Raw genomic sequence first — 18,306 nt, forward strand, 5'->3', positions numbered from 1 at the left:
GATTGGAACAGTTGAATTTATTTCAGGGGATTCATAAAGTTGTCATCCTGAACCCTCTAATTTGGCTGTGTTTGATTTATGCGGACGTTACTGCCATTAGCTACTTGACCTGCACACACAGCAGAGGTGGTAACAGTCAATGTTACATTCCTCTTGCAGATATAGCCAGAAGTTGTTAATTGGACCCCAGATAATGTAGGGAGAATACTGGCTGATGTGTGACGGGCTGCCAGTTTTACGTTGTGCCCTGCCCTCCTGGCCTGGCTTTACCTTTGCAACATCCTTAGCATGGCAGCATACCCCCATGCAAAGGTTGTTGGTGTTGTGTAGTATTGTGCCCCAGGTTTCTTCTGTACAGCCCATGCCCCAGTGCCGTGCCCCTTTACCCATGCCACTCCCTGAATATCATGACTTACATGCATTGTGTAGTAGGTATGTCCACTTCCTGCTTACAGTTAACATTTGGGCATTTTAATTCCCCATGTGACTTACCCTGCATGTGTGTTGTCTCCTGGTAGTCTGCGCTGTCCTGTCCTTGAATCCCTGTGACGATCTCCTCAGGGATGACGGCTAACACCATCTCTTCCATGTGGTCCAGGTCCTCCTGTGGTGCTGGACTCCCACCTCCAGTCTGCAGTGCTGCTTCCTGTTCCTGGTCATCTTTTCCTTGGTCTTGCGCTTGCAGTCATGCCAGCGTTTCTTGCACTCGATGACTGTTCTCCGTACTTTTGCCACACTGTTGATCTTGTCAACAATGTGTTGCCATATTGCCTCTCTCCTACTGGTTGGCAACTTTGAGGTGACATACAGTTGGTGCTGGTGTTCCGTCACCTCTTTCACCAGAATTTCCTGCTCCTCTGCACTGAAGCGACACATTCTTTTCTTCTTCTCCCTTCCTGGGCCTTGTGTGGGTCCTCCTTGCTGGTTCCTGGTCTATTGTCATCTTCCTGGGGTCTGTGGAAGCATCTGTGATCCATTTTGGCTCTCCTTAGCACATTTTGCAGTGTTTATGCAGGTTTTTAAAGCAATTGCATCAAAAAACGTCCCGTATACGGTTTGCAACGTCGTAAACTGACTCACAGTCATTTTCGATGCGTTAACGTCGTTTTCCTTTACGACGTGACACATTGGTTTGAGTAAAAAAAAATGACTCACATCTGTGGTTTGCGCCGCCGTGCTTCAAAGTATAAATTTGACGCCCGCACGGCGCAAAAAAATGGTGTTAGCCGGCGGTAACATTTTTGACGCAAACCAGCGACGGTGCTGGTTTGCATCAAAAAGTATAAATATGGGCCTTAGTTTCTTGCCTAGATATAGCCACAGGTATTTATAGCTGCTGACTTCCTCTAGTGTTTTATCTCCAAATGTGATGAATATTTTTTTTGGTTTTGTCGTGTTTACTTTGAACTTATTTTTGGCGTATGCTGCTAGTTATAAGAGTAATTGCTGCAGCAACACTCTTGTGTGGCTTAGTAGGACAAATGTTATCCGTGTAACAAAGATGTAAAAACATTAATGGACCCAGTCACAGTTGATGAGAGTCAATCTGGTCAAGCCTTGGGGACTAATCCGTCATAAACAGATTGAATAAACTGGGAGCCAAAACACAGCTGAGGCCCACTTCTGTTGGAATTCTCCTCAAAAGTCTTGAACCGTACGCTGATTTGCCTTGGTTCCAGGTGCTGCTATATAGCTACTCAATAGTACATAACCCCTTAGTTGGTTCTTCCAAATAAAAATTCTCTCTCAAATAGGAGTAGACTATCTTGAGAGAAAAGTTGTAAATCTTTCCAGAGTTTGTCTGTTTTCAATTTGATCAGATATTCACAGTATGTGTCTACTTCTCCATCTGTCTTCTCTAATACTCTCTTTGCTTCCTCAAGTGTTCCTTTTTGTTTAATTTTCATCTCACGATCAGTGATTTCACTCTCAAGAATACAGATCATTTCTCTGGCTGTCTCTATGATTAGCATCATCCAATCCCATGAAGAACGGTTGGCTATCAGAGGCCATTTTTCTATGAATTTGTGAATTTCTGCAAACAGTCCAGAGATGTTTCTAACCCTAAGACCCATGGGGATAACTCCGGCCTTTAAATATCCAGAATAAAATTAGCATTTTTCTTCACTTTCTTTTTTAATTTCATTAAAATCACTCTATCCTCATCATGTTCTTTCAACACATTGCTTCTATTCTCTGCATGTGATTCCTTACCTACTAAGGCCAGGAAACAAAAAAAGAAATAAATAATAAATTTCCGGGACCCGGCTGTAATACAGAGGTTTCCATTATATCTGGAAAAAAAAATCACTCTGATATTGAGTTCATTTCAAACTATTACTGTTTCCTATGTCTTACCGAAGGATCTCTTGTCCTGAGACGAGGACTGAGGAGGAACGTTACATCCTGCGGTTCCCCTTTTATATCAGTAAGAAATTTGTGCCTTAGACACCTTTATCATCTACCTGTGGCAATGTATTTGCAGCACCTGAGTCACTTTTAGATTATATAGTACTAGACTGCCGGCTATGTGCACCAGGGAACGTTTTTTAGGAATCACAAGGATGCTTGCATGAGAGAATACACCAGGCAACAGATAATGCATAACCAAGTGCAAGTAAACACACTTCTAATATTTACCAATAGAGTGGCAGTTTCTGCATGAGGGTATGAATCACATGTGGAGATGGAGCCACCAAAAACAGAACATATATTTTCTTTTTCTTTTTTATAGTTTTTTGTTTTGTTTTTTTATTTTTCTCATTCCTTGTTTTCTTTTTCATTCTCTTTTGTCAAGCCATGAGCTACAATGATAATATTTTCCACTGCAGGTACATCATCTATGAATGTCATAGCCTTTCCTGGGATGGCTTTATTCTTATAATTGCTGAGTGCCCTGAAGAAAGTGGGTAACCCTCTTTGGTCACTTTTCACCGAAACAAACTTCGGCACTATCACAAAGGACTAAGGCTCTATCACTAAGGACAAAGGCACTCTATTGGACCTCAAACCCCCTTCGATTTCAGAAATACTTTTTGTGACCTATGGCTCATGGATATTAGTTTGTGTCAACAAACAACTAATGAACATGCTATAAACGTATCAAACCAGGAGTTGATGAGTTTTGTATTCTCTGAATATTGAGGACTTGTAATCAAGTAGTATGGTATATTTATATGATTCATTTGCTTGGATTAGTATTGATCTTGTTCTTCTGGGGTTTTCTTTATTTGGCTATTGATTACCCTACACACAATGTCCTTTCTATTTTTAATCAGTATGATTGTGACTGTGTGAATGTGAGTTTCCTGTTTTATTTTTTGCCTCTTTCCCAGGATGTATAGGACTATTTGTGCTACACACACATATATATAATATTGAAATAAATGAGGTTATATTGTAAAATAAATTGATATGAAACATGCATAAATACACATTAAGAATCATGGCTTGACAACTTGTTTTCTTCACAGTTGGGGATTCCAATTTATTGGAAGCATTCAGGAAGGTGGGTTTTTTGTTTTTTGTTAAATTATTTTACCTGTACCACTTCCATATTGGTTAGTTGGGGAACCCACAAGTCAGACCTCGTACAAGCAATGGCCGCTCACCATGAAGAATGCTCTCACTCAATTATAGAAATCTCAAGTCATCTCGACCAAACAGCACAATCATACCCAAGTATGGATGTAAAGTCACCGGTACAGGCTACACCATCCTCAGTGCAGGACCATGTAGACAATGCAGAATTCAGGGCAAGTAGTTATAGGAACGATGTAGATGTGGGCAACCAGTTCAACATGAACTACGACATTTTAAAGATAGAGATTATTTTAAATCTACACTCCACACTACTAAACATCTTATAAAGCACTATTAAGGCCCTCAATATGCAATCAGACAAACTAGATATTCAGATAAAGTGTATGTGCATCATCGCCACCGATATCTCCGACATTAACATCAAGCTGGAAAAAGTAATAGAAATGGTCAGTGTACAAGGAATAATCCCCCCAGTTTGGTAGAGAAGTTGCATTTGTGGCCCAATCATTATTAAGTTAAGCTCAATCCCAGCCATTTTAACTAGTATTATAAATGAGCACAGGCACAGGGATCCCAGCACCATAGGCTGGAACACCTGTCCTGAAGCTCAAACACTCAATATACAGCAGGACTCAGAGCTAAATTGTGCTGACCGTCCATCGGGAAAAAACCTGGTAGATACAATGACTTTGGCAAAGTCAGACAAACCTTCAGAGTTGCCTACTGATCAGTGCAAACCCATGAGCCTAGTACAAACAAAAAGACAAAAGGAACATTCCAGGAAGACAAGAAGGAACACTTTCCATCAGGTGAAGGAGGATGGGTGCAACAACAAATTGTATCACATCTTCAAAACTAGGCAGAGATATCAGGACACACCAACTGCTAAAACAGCAGCAACCTTACGTAGAGATGAGGAACACAGAGATTTGGAAGCACCAGTAACAAACCAGAGGTATCCTGAATCATTAAATTCTTCACAAGCATAAGTGGGCAGGATAGACATGCCGCAGCAGGCAGATGATACGATAATAACACTACCTGGCTCAGAACGGAGTTAGCAGGACAGACAACAGGCTCATTTGGTCCCACAGCCCGTATTACAAGTAACAGCACACAGGATCGACAAAATGCCGAAGGGAAATGAAACTACTGCGAAACAACATGGCACAGCGATCCTGGAGGAGTTAATGAGTGTGTGTTTTCAAAACACATGCAAAACCCCGTGCAAGCCAGGATGATTCCCATTGCCCCAAAAACACAATCTCAGCACAAGTCAAATTGAGTCTCCGCAAATGCTCTTCTATCAAGCAACAAAGGCATGATGTATAGGAATGAATGCTATGAAGGCCTATTTTTGGCAGGACTTATTGCTGCACTTTCCAGAAATATGCTGGAGGTCAGTCACCATGACTCTGATCAAAGACAAGGCCTTCCAAAGGTCATCCCCACAAAGTGGCAAGATTGTATCAAAATATGATGCCAGAAGAACAGAGGGCACATACAATCTCACACACTCACAAACAAGGACATGGTCACTTTATAACATTTCCCAGACTCACCAAATCTCTCAAAGGAATTTGAAAATGACAAGCTCCATGTCCTTCTAACCCTCCAATACACCTCACAAAGGTCATCAGGATGCATTGAATAAAGGCAACATCATGATGGTGATCACAGAAATACCCACTTTAGAACAAAATAAATCATCAGACTTGTTACCCATCAAATTTCTAGCCAGTGAGGACAACAGGCTGCTGGAGCAAACAATAACCACATTGAGGTCTAAAGATATACACTCTTAATTAATAGTGAAGCCCAACAATTTAAATCATATGATATAGTTTTCTCTAAGCCCATAAAGCATTCTATCTCTCTCCTTTACTAAAATCAGTTACAAGACCAAGCAACTTCCCGAAACGTATCCCGTGTACTCAGTACTACAAAGCGCTTGTGGTCCAACAGGAACATGTACACAGACAAAAATCAAACAGCATCTGGCTGGGAATCACAACAATGGTACTGGCTGACTTCAACCATAAATGCATCAAAAGGTGAGTGACAAACTGCCAACAGCTCAGGTCCCTCACCCAGTGGAAATTTCAAACAAACCCCAGTGAAACATAATACATATCCTCTTGTGGAACACGGCAGGAGCAACGTGTGGACTCTGCGACAAAGTGCCCCCGTTAAACTGGGGAAAATTAAATAACATTACACTTCAAGAGACCTGGCTGATCGATCCAGTCCAAAAGGCTGATGCCATCCTCCACCACGCTGAGGCCAGGAAGTCCTACCAATTTGGGAGACCAAAAGGTGGCCTTGCTGTCTGTGTCCACAGGTTTAGATGTCACTGCTGAGCAACTACCCAACTCAAGCTCCAATTTTCAAGCTATCACGTTTACCATGCAACTTAAAAAGCACACAAATATTATAATCTTATTCAATGTCTATTTTCATCCTACTGCTCAAAAATGTCTGTGCGTTCTAACACTCTATATTCCGAAAAAAGTCAATTAAGGTACAAACCCAACTTGGGTATCCTCATGACAGGCGACTTTAATACAATCCTAATATACACACCCTGGATAAAGATGAGCTCCTGGCAACTGATAACGCAGCTTGGGCTGTCCCCCAACAGGCTATCCAATCTTGGCAACACACAAATCACAAATGGAAAAAATTAGTCACTGCCCTTGAACACCTAGGCTTGAAAGTAATTAATCGCAGAACCCAGGATGATAACCCCCCCATGGTTCACTCATTTTGAGGCAAATTTCAGATCAATAATCGACTACACAATTCTTTCTTTACAGCTATTCCAGCATGTAAGGAAATATATAGTCAAATACATGATGCGAAGTGACCACTCGTATCAGTACCTAGAGTTGAATTTGAACCCATCAAGGCACGTGCCAGCGCCAAGAGAAGTAGGAAACTTTAACACAGCCATTTGAAGCATCTAAGATGGAATCATCATTCACTAACAAGGCAAACCAATAAAGCAAAGACAATTTTGGAGACTAGCTGCGTATCTAGGACTACCTTAACTAATGCACAGACATCAAAGCTACAGATCACCTAACTGGAAAGTCCCTATTGTCTGAGAAATTAGATAAGGCAGACAGTAAGGAACACTAGAACACACAATGCTGCAAATCATGTTTGGGAGATAATAAAATAATTGAGAAAGCTATACAAAAAACAGGTGTGGGAGAATAGCAAAGCAACCAGCAACAAGTTCTGGACCAAATTACTTTACAATGCCAATCAAACCAACACCAGAGTATTCTGGGAAACAATAAATGATATCAGTAGACATCAATGGGTAATAAATTGCTCAAGAGTTCCAGAGAGAGCCTGGACAGTCCACCTGACCAAGGCATTCACTGATGGTTCACATCCCCGAAACTCTGATCTTGAGTGCAGAAGTGGCCAATCAGAAATATCAAACACCACAAAACTGTTGCCATACCCCAGACTGATGGATGTACCAAACCATCACCACATCCCAGACTGTCCACCTGTTCTAGTCAAACTAGGTTATACAGCACAGAAGGTGGCGAAAGTGATAGGGGTAGGACAAACCAATGGGGTGTCAGATACAAATGGTATTTCACAGGCAATCTATAAGCTTGACCCCAAATCCTAGGCAAACCCATTATCAGTGCTGTATAGCCAGGTGGGAAGAACAGGTATAATTCCAAGCAGCTGGAGAAGGTCAATAATAAAACCAATCTTCAAGAGTGGTGATCAGTCTGACCCCTCCTACTGCAGGCTGATTGCACTTATAGATTCAGGAGCCAAATAATATGCATCACTCATTCTGGAGGATTTATTTGATTGGTTGAATAATAACAACTTTGTATCCATCAATCAGACAGGATTCTGGAAATGATTTTAAACCACAATGACTATTCTGACCATTCTGACAGCAATAGAAGACAAATACAAGCGTTTAAAGAAAGAGCTCCATCTATGCTTCATAGTTTTTAAAGCAGCGTTCGATTGAGTGGATCAAGACCTTCTATGGCGAAAAATCAGACAATGGGGGCTCCTGTATAGTATACTGCGCACCATTGAGCAGCTATGTAGCAGTACCTGTATCCAAGACAAATTAGCATACGGTTCAAGAATTTTGAGGAGAATTCCAACAGAAGTGGCTGTGTTTTAGCTCCCAATTTATTCAATCTGTTTGTGACGGATCTGTCTCCAAGGCTTGGCCAGATTAACTCTCATCAACCGCGACTGGGCCCATTAATGTTTTCACATCTTTCTTACACAGATGATATTTGTCCTACTGAGCCACACAAGAGTGGGGTTGCAGCAATTACTCTTATAACTAGTAGCATACGCCAAAGATAAGTTCAAAGCAAACAAAACAAAAACAAAAATAATATTCATCATATTTGGAGATAAAACACTATAGGAAATCAGCAGCTATAAATACCTGTGTCTATATCTAGGCAAGAAACTAAACTTCCAAGTGCATACGCTGCATCTACTGAGAAAGGGAAATGCTTTGAACCATGCCTTCTGCATTTTTTCCAAAAAGCTAGATGGGGCCTCCTTAAAACCACTATTGCCAGTTACTGCAGCTAAATTCTTACCAATGGTCACCCATGCGAATGCGGTCATGTATGGAACTGACATTTCAACCTTGGGTAAACTGCAAGCAAACATGTATAAGCAAGTTTTTTGACTGCCTCTGAGTGTATCACCTGCACAGGTCCGCGTGGAGTTTGGATTATTGCAACAATTCATTGGGAGACAGTATGCCACTATTAAAATGTGGTATAAAATATGGTGAAATCAAATCAACCCACTCCATAACACTTTATGGCAGTCAGTAGACAAGGACCTTGCTCCTTTTATCAGAAATCTCTCTGGTCAGCATTAAAAAAAACAAATACAACAGACCTTTAAAGCCTGAACTTACCCTACTCTGCTTTTTGCAAAACAATTTTAAAAAGTAGCAAAAATGCACTCATTTATAATATACACATGCTGTCCAGTCGTATGCATGCCTGGATGGTAATTCAGTTGTACCTAAAACTCGAGCCATCAGCATATCTAAATACAACCTATTCGGTTTATTTAAAAAGAAAACTGATGGCCATCTGATTTGGTGTCCTGCCATTCTTAGCCAATCTCCCATCTTGGAAATATGGTAGCCTACTATCATATAGGCTACGTGGTGCTACAAAGGAGGACATACATGATGTGGTTTGTATTTGTTCTTTTTTTTAAAAATATTGGCATCCTGCCGCTGAAAAAAATCTTTCATAGCCACGGCATCAAAACCTGCAGAATGGCCATGACAAAGGGTCTGAACTCTTTGGACCCCTAGATTAATTAAAACTTGGTGAAGTTTTTATTTTTTTATTGAAAAGCTTTTTAAATGAAGTATTTTTTGTTGTGTTTATGTTTTTAATGTTGTATCGTGTACATGGTAATATTGTGATGGTTTTTATTCACTTAAAACAATTAATTATTCTACTTCAACCCTTGGACGTCAATTACTAAAATCAAAAAGGTGACAGTGTTCCTACTTATATGACTAGTTAGGGATAGGTTTAAATTATTCTCATGAAGTTTCTGCATTGTACTCAGCAAACACCTATGTTCCTGCCCAAATGACAAATGTGTTGTAAATGTATCTGATACAGAGCACTATGTGGTCTTAAAAGAGACATATTCTGGACCACTTGTTCCTCCCACCAGCCCGCGAATAACTCTACGTAGCTGGGAGCAAAACAAGTGTCCATCGAAGTGCCCTGGGTCTGCTGATATAGCTTGTTATAAAACCAAACAATATTTTTAAGACACAACCAAATAATACCTATTAGCAATACACTATGAAAAAGAATAGACAGTGAGACCACTCTAAAAAAATACTGGCATGTTTGTATGTCCAGCCCATGTGGGATGCCTGTGTATAAGCTGTTCAAGTCAAGGCCCATAATACGAAATCATCCTCAAATCTGATTCCATCTTTAATTCATAAAAAATATCCTGAGTCTCTACGAAGGGTTTTAGAAAGAAATCTACATACCAGGAGGTATTCTCAAAAAAGGTACCTATGGAAGACAGTATAGGTCTCCCTGGTGTAGACAAAAAACAACAAGGTAGTACATGGCAGAAAATGGCACATCCGAATAGTGTCCGCAGTGGTAAAATATAGTGTGAATAGGGGCGCGCAGCCAAGTGCCCTGCTACCTGAAGGCACAGTATAGTGTATAAAAATACACAGCATATAATGAACAAGAAGTGACCACATCTTCTTACAAGGGGCTATCACACTTGCTAACGGACTTACCAAGGTCCTCTTAACCTTCAGCATGCCTACGATTTACTTACCTGGCACTCTTGGATGACACCGTTTCGATTACAACATATCACTATCTACGGATCGACACACAGAATCGGACTCCCATTTCAACACCTGTTTGAACACAGGTGCCTCCCTTACATGCCCTATTAAGGTACTCTTTCCATATACTGCCAATATAGCCTTGATGAAGTCACAGTTGTGATGAAACACGTGTTGGCTGTGCCTGTTTGACTGTATTCTGGGATTAACGAATATTAATCCGAATAAAAGACCTACTGGAACACCAAGAGGAATACTGAATGATTTACTAACAAAACTGCTACACACAAGCTTTTACTCATACTTTTCAAAGTTGTACATTGCTCAGTGCTGTGGTCACTTCTTGTTCATTATAGGTCTCCCTGGTGGATTGAGGGGGTCTTTGTGAAAATTCAGTACAAAATAAATAATAGAAATTTTGGGGTGTGCTCATTTCAGATATTGAGCCTCCTCCCACTCCAATAACCCTGTTGTTTGCCAATCCATTAGTTTGTCATAAAAGGCCTACTTAGATACAGTGACCCTGTCCTTGTAAGAGATTTCATTATATGTTGTGTCATTGACCTGACAGCAACCCTCTTTTATATATTTCTCCTTCGATATAATCACCACATTTCCCCCTTAGTCAGATTGTTTAATGACAATATTAGGATTATTCTGTAACTCTTTCAAAGCAATGCAGCGTTCCCTGGGTATATTACAAGTACATTGGCCCATATTTATACTCTGTTGCACTGGATTTGCGTCATTTCTTTTTTACGTAAATCCAAAGCAAACTTAACTCCATATTTATATTTTGACGCTAAACGTGTCTAGCGTCAAAAATATGGAGTCAGCGTCATTTTAAGGGTGCGTGAAACTGCCTTCCATCAATGAGATGCAAGGTAGGCGTTCCTGTCCAAAAACGGACTCAAACACCTTAGCACCATATTTATCCAACAGGGCAAAAATTCTGCACAGGTGGGAGACAGACCAGAAAAATTACACAAAAAACGATTTGCATCAAAATGTAACGCCTGGGTCAGGGCAGGTGTTAAAATGAGGCTACTATACCACTACTTAAGGAAAACACACACAAGCTACATCACAGACCAACAGGACACAATGGAGGTGCTACTGATGCAGCTTGCAAGACGACGCAGAGCACAGGACCAACAGCAGCAGCCACCACCACCCCAACGTGGCCCCCCAAAAGCAATGCAGAAGGCAGGAGAGGGTATTCAGGAACAGGACAACCCTCCATGGATGTAGGGAACAGGACATCACCTGGAGGTATAGACTCAACTGGAAAGCCATACAGCAGCTGCTGTGCTGAATTGGGCCACAAATAACAGCCATCCTGCAGACACCACACAATATACCACTGGTGACCAACCTGCAAGAGAGCTGCATATGTTGGCAAGTGGCTCCTTCCAAACAACTGGTGTTCTGGTCGCTGGGGTATCACAGCCCTCATTCTCTGCCTTCCTGTCCGAGGTCTTAGATGCCATCATCTCCCTCACACCTGCCACATCAGCTTCCCCAACACCCAGTAGAAGCAGCAGGAGGTAAAACAGGGGTTTTATCAAATCCATGGCTTCCCGCATGTGTTTGGTGCCAATGACTGCACCCATGTCCAGATCGTACCACCTGCAGCAACAGAGCATCTATGCCGGAACAGAAAGCACACATACTCCATCAATGTGCAGGCCATAGTGTAGTGTGGTTAGTTTTACGTATTAATTGCGCTTTAGCTTCAGGCTTTAGGCCTTTGTGCACTTTGCCCTGAATATATTTTATTCATTTGCTGACAGCTTAGAGCCTCTGTGTACTTTGCTCTACATGCTTTTTATTAGGCTTCGTACTGTTATTTTTCAAATAGCCAGTTCTACGGTGTTGTTTTTTATTCATATCACACTGTTTTGCCTACTTCAGCACTGGAGTTCTCCATAACATATTTACTCTGTGCTTCAGTCAAGGATACAGTCTGGTACATTGCCGATAGACGTGGTAAGAGTTTAGACTCGGCATTCCTGCGTAGGGACATTTTGTGATCACGATGACATGTTAGTTATAAAATCACTTCCTTGTCCCAATACACGCAAGAGGGAGATTCCGACCAGGGAACCACAACTTGATGCTGACTGCCTCGTTGCAGATGCTGAACCAAGATCACAGGTCTTTGCTCAGGTATGAGGGCTGATATCTCCACAGTGATTCTAATAGGCAAGCTAGAAGCTTAACATGCTGTGCTCTAAATAGAACAAGCAGAGGGAGAGTAGAAACTGTTTGACAATATGATAGCTTTGTTTTTATGTTTTACTCTCCTGGTAACTATTACAATCCTACTGTGTTGTATCGTTCTGGTTATTGCTGCTCACGCCTTAATATCTAAAATACAGTCGTTTTATTAAAACATTATATAAAACTTATACTGTCTTTGTCATTTGTATATGAGATCATATTGGAAATAAGAGAGTTGGTTTGGATCTGAGTAACCACGACTTCCCTGAGAAGTTCCAAAGATGTCATGCGCTCGGCTGCCAAATCATTCCTTCCACATGGGAGAAATGAGGCACTGCTAGTTAGCCGGAGCAAAAACCGGATTTAGGGTGACAGAGTTCTTTACACGTGGGTCAGACTCAGTCCCCCACACCGTTATAGATCCTGCTACCTAGAAATCCAGTAGTCTCATTTAGAATAATGAGAGCCCACGCGACATGGCGCCGCCAACGTTTGGTCTGGCTCTAATGATTAGGTCCGACTGACTCTCTTGGTCTCATATATATTTTGACTCCTCGGTTCCGTATACGGAGACGTCTGTGGGGCTGAGGGTTTCCGCCGCCACGGCATAGGTGCTTCCTATTGCTTAGTGGTTGGTTGTTCAAGCTTGAACTTTGAAAGGGAAAAACCCCGATATTGGTGTGCCTTCTCTGACCTGAAGCCGTTTTTATAAAATGGCGAATCCGAATGTAGTGAACATAGCAATTAATATGCGACATCCGCTCACGGGACATCTATTGACACATGGACTGACAGTCCAGGGGGGTCCAGTCACTTTTGTGGTGGATGCCCATGCAGCCTATAGAACGGAACTTTTTTATTCTTGGGTCGCATTTCCAGCGGTGGATGGGGGAACAAATGCTTTTCACGAATACACAGTTGCGAATGTCCCTGGACAATACAGGGCTTACGCTTATTTAGAAATACCTCTATCTTATCAAGAACACCATAATTGGCTTGATGGCACCCTCCCACACTCAATAGCACAAGTTAGGTTAGGTCCACTGAGTAATGATGGTCCTACCTGGCCTTTATTGGCTACATATACACCACATCCTAAGGTTGCTCAATTGGCAGTGGTTGAAGTTTGTCGTTTATATACAGAATTAACGGCTACATATAGACGATTAGTTCAGTTTGTGATGCAGACATTAAATACGAATGCAGCGCGTGCTGCTCCAGCGCACCCACAGGCTGTGGTTCCGGGTCTTAATCCGGCCACTGTACACTCAGTTATGGGTAAAGTACCGGCTAAACGAGAGGAGACTCCGTTTTGGCTGGCGCAAAAAATTAATACGCTGGAAGCAGTATTTCCCCATACGGGACCTCAGGATAAACATAGAATTTTGACGATGTGTTTGCCGTACGGGATGGTTCCTCTGGTGGACCTTTGTAATACCTGGGGCACGGTGTTTGCCGCGCTCTACACTACGGCACACGGTACACCAACATTAGCTAATTTACCGGACGTACTTAAACAGATTCAGGATGAATATGGGGCTGCCCCTGCCTTGGATTTGGGCGTGCAGTTGCTGGGAAATTTTGCCACAGTTTCTTCTATTATTTTGAGTAATCTCAAAGGAGAGGCAGTAGCACTAGCAGTGCGTATGCGTCTTCGGGATGTACCGTTGCTTAATCAGGAGCGGGAGCTTCCGAGAATAATAGCGGAAACATATTCTAGTATTGGTCGTGATAGCCTAGGGGCTAGACCACAAAAACCCCAGTTACAGGGTAAAAATAATAAAGAAAATGCTAAACAGCAACAACCTGAGGGTTCGAAAAAGCGCTGGGAAAAGAAACAGCGAACACCATAGAAAGATGGTGGGCAGTCTCCGCAACCGGAGACCCCACAGAATAAGTATAATCTCAGGAATAGGGATACTTTGAAGACGCCCGATAGATATCAATATACTGATACACGTCAATCTCGTTCCTTTCAGGACTCCTCGGAAAAGAGAAGTGAGAGAGGTGGGCGGTCAGAGCGGAGGACGGAGTACGTGAAACCGAGACAGGATTCACAACGCTAAGCGGAGGTTTCTATTAAACAAGAAGAGAAACCGCTGCAACAGAAACAGCAATTTAAAAAGAAGAAAGTGGCAGCTGTCTCAGTTAGACATGCCGCTCAAGAAGAGAGTTCTCTTGACGAACAAGACATGGGCGTTAGCACTGTTAGACAGCGCGGCAGAGGTCACAATAGTTCGCCGGAGTCTTCAAGAGCATCTGGAGGTGAAAGCAACTGATGACTTCATACAAGTCGAGACGGCGGATATGCGTGTCTCTGATCCTGATAGAGTATATGAAGTGATTCTGCGATTGGAAGGGGACATGGACCGTATTATAAACGCCATTTTTTGGGACCATGTGGTAAAATCATATGATGTTCTGTTGGCCGAACAAGATTGGCCACCTGACTTTGTTCGCGACTGTCCAGTTGGGGAAGAGGTTATTACACCTTCCTTCTCACCACTTGTTCCCAGAGAACTCGCGGAGCCCTATAGTAAATCATGGGCTCTAGCACAGGCTCCCGCCTTGTATAGAAATAACGTGGGGTGGGACAGGCAATCACCTTATCATGTAATTCCGATAAAAGGCGAACCTCAGCCACAACCGCAATATCCTATCAAATTTGAAGCTAGGGCATCGGTTAGGAAAATTCTTACACAATTGGAGTATCAGGGTGTAATTGAGCCCTGTGTCTCACCGATGAATAATCCCTTGTTTCCAGTTGCTAAACCGGACCATTCCTATAGGATAGTGGTGGATTACCGACATTTGAATAATCATACACGCACATATGCAATACAGAATTCACACAGCGCAGCGCAGCGCTTATGAATAATATAGTGCGTAAAAAATATAAGACGACATTAGATATCTCGAATGGATTTTTCTGCCAGAATATAGCGCCCGAGAGTCAGGACTATACCTGTTTCAGTGCGTTTGGCTCTCAGAATTTTTTTTGTCATTTGCCTCAGGGGTATAAGAATAGCCCAGGACTGTTTTCGGCTCGGGTAACTGAAATGCTGCATGAGTTCGACCCTGAAGCATTATCATATGTTGATGACATATACCTGACAGATGATGAGATTCTGCAACATCTAAGGCGCGTATCGCGCATTGTTGTGGGGTTTGCTGATATTGGCTATAAGTTTAATTTAAAAAAATCAAAGATTGCCTTCCTCAGCGTCATTTTCCTGGGATATAAGTTATCGAGTGAGGGCAAGAGCCTAGCGCCACATTTTTTGGAGAAATGTGCTTTATTGCAGCCTCCTAATAAGGTTCGGAAGCTCCAGTCATTGTTGGGGTTTCTGAATTTTGGCAGAACCTACATTCCTGATTATGCAACGCGTATAAAACCCTTATACGAGTTGATTCGCACGAATTTTTCGAGTAAATTTTGGACGATTGAACATACACACATACTGCGAGAATTACAGAGTGATCTCTTAGCAGTTAAACACTTACACACACGGGACAATAAGACACATTTAGTGATCAGGGTGATACCTGGGGCTGTTGGGTTTACTTATGTCACCTTTAATGAAGGGGAGACTGTCCCGATTGCATACAAGTCTCACTTGTATTCTGCTGCAGAGCAACGTTTTGCACAAACTGAGAAAATTCTCACTGCAGTACAGATGGCTGTTATTAAAGAAAGACCGCTGGCCCAGGGTCAACGCATAGTTGTCGTTTCCCCGGTTCCGGCCTTAGAGGCTGTTACAAGAGCGAGTGTTCCTAATTCGAAAGCTTTACACCCGCGATGGATACAATGGGCTACGTCTTTGACAGCCACTGATGTAGATTATGTATTTGACCCTAAACTACAGACTCAAGAGTTTCTTCAATACGAAATAGAATACCCTGTTCCTGCTGGTACATTGCCTATTGACCAATATGAAGTGGTCATGTATACTGATGGCTCTGCGCAACCAGCGGTCGGGACTAAACAACAGTATTCTGCTGCATGTGCGGTGGTGATCGGCACGATGGAGGGGGAAGTGTTCTGCCCCCCGACATACTTATACTAAAACCTTGGGAGATTGCACGGCACAGCTAGCTGAGCTTAAAGCTCTATTGTTAGCGTTGGAGCACGCGGATCCGGCACTTTTAACCTTGCTGGTCTGTGACTCCTACTACTGTGTGCAGTCTTTCAACGAATATTTACACTATTGGAAGATGAATGGGTTCAGAGATTCTAAAGGCAACACCATTAAGCATAAAATGTTGTGGGGTAAGGTTGCGGATCTGAAGGAAACGCTTCCTAAAGTCCATGTTGTGCATACACTTGGACACCAGCGCGTTGGAATACACGTTGCTGGGAATACTTTGGCTGATGAAGCCGCAAAATCGGCAGTGGCTGTCGCCACTGTGGCCACAGTGACTCGTTCGAGTTTCAAACCAGACACAGAAATTTCAGCTGCCATAAAGGCTACGGCTGATGGCACGCCTTTTCCTAAAGGATTTCCTTCAAAATATAGTTACTGCTTGAATAGTGCGCTAAATGCTACTGTTACAATTCCAGGCATTGGTGTACGTGAAATTCCCAATAAAATTGAGAGACCTCGATTGATTTCTGCAGCACATGAGGGGGTGGCTTCTGCACATGCTGGGGTGGCTGCCACAATTTCACTTTTACAGGCTCGTTACTGGTGGCCTGGTCTCTATAAAGAGACGAAGCAGTATGTCCTTTGTTGTGACGTTTGTCAACAAATTAAGGCATCGTCGGCTAGACGCCCGCAGCAGATGCCCCTTCTGATTTCAAACAAACCATTACAGTGTGTGTACTTGGATCATTGTGGTCCGCTGACACCAGATAGTGCATACAAATATATATTGGTTGCTGTAGATTCGTGCTCCAGATTTGTATGGGTATGGCCACAACGCTCGGCTGACGCTCGAACTGTTATTAAAGATTTGCGCATCTTTTTCGATATATTTGCAGTTGCGGCTTTTCATTCGGACCAGGGCCCTGCTTTTGCCTCTAAGGCATTCAGGGACACCATGGCTTCGTTGGGGGTCCAACTCCAATTCTCGTCTCCATTTCATCCCGAGGGAAATTCTGTCGTGGCGCGTTTAAATCGTGATTTAAAGCAGTCCTTAACGGCCAGAGTTATAGGTACGGGTCGTGGTTGTCTAGCCCACCTATATGGAGTACAGAGAGCACTTAATAACTTGCCTAGAAGGTCACTGGGGGGTCGTACTTCATATGAGTGCCTGTTTGGAACACGAATGTATGTTCCTGATCTAGATGGTCCTGGTGTGGAGGCGGCAGATACGCCCTTTGACATAAATGATCGTGTCACTGTTTTGCAGGATTTACAACAATTCCGTGAAGATAACTCTTCTGCCAGTGCTGCCTCCTCAGGAATTAAGGATGAACCAGTAACACCTACTGGTTGGATACCCAGGATTGGGGATCTAGTGCGTGAAAAGGACGCAGTTAAAAAATAATTTGGTCCTTCTTATTGAGAACCTGTCCCTGTGTTGGGGGTGAGCGGCACGAGAACTGTGATTTTACCGCCGCTGCGAGGGGCCAAAGGAAATCGCTTTGTTTCCATTGATAATGTCGTTACAACATGTGGCCGATTCTGCACAGCAGACCAAGAGGGACACCCAGTAGTTCCGGAATCCCTCTCACTACTGGGGAGGAAGTCCCGCTGCAGGTGATTTTCACCGACACTATTTCCTCTCCGAGCTTGGGGAGGGTGGATGATGTTCTTGCGATTGTTCCACCGACGGCGATTAATATGGAATCTTGTGATCAAATTGCTGTACGTTCTACTGACGTTTCTGAACATGTGGTTTATAGCGTGCCACGGCGAGAGCCTCCATCTGCTTCTTCGTTCACAGTTGCACCTTTTGCTAGAACTGCTTCTGGCTGCTTCAACGACGCTGATAATGATGGGTCCGGCTCCTCGTCCTCGATGTCTTCTGTCCACGGTCCACGACGGCTGCTGGGTTGGCTTAAACGCACATATTTTGTGTTTCCTTGGAACTATTTTTGGCTGTTTTTGGCCGTGATGACTATTTTCTTATGGTTGGGATTTGTGGTTACTTTTTTTCTGATCATACATGGTCATTTTCTTCCTGATCGATCTGACATTGAGCACGTGGAGACAGTGTTAAAA

This window comes from Pleurodeles waltl, chromosome 7, assembly GCF_031143425.1.
Source record: "Pleurodeles waltl isolate 20211129_DDA chromosome 7, aPleWal1.hap1.20221129, whole genome shotgun sequence".
Lineage (NCBI taxonomy): Eukaryota > Metazoa > Chordata > Amphibia > Caudata > Salamandridae > Pleurodeles > Pleurodeles waltl.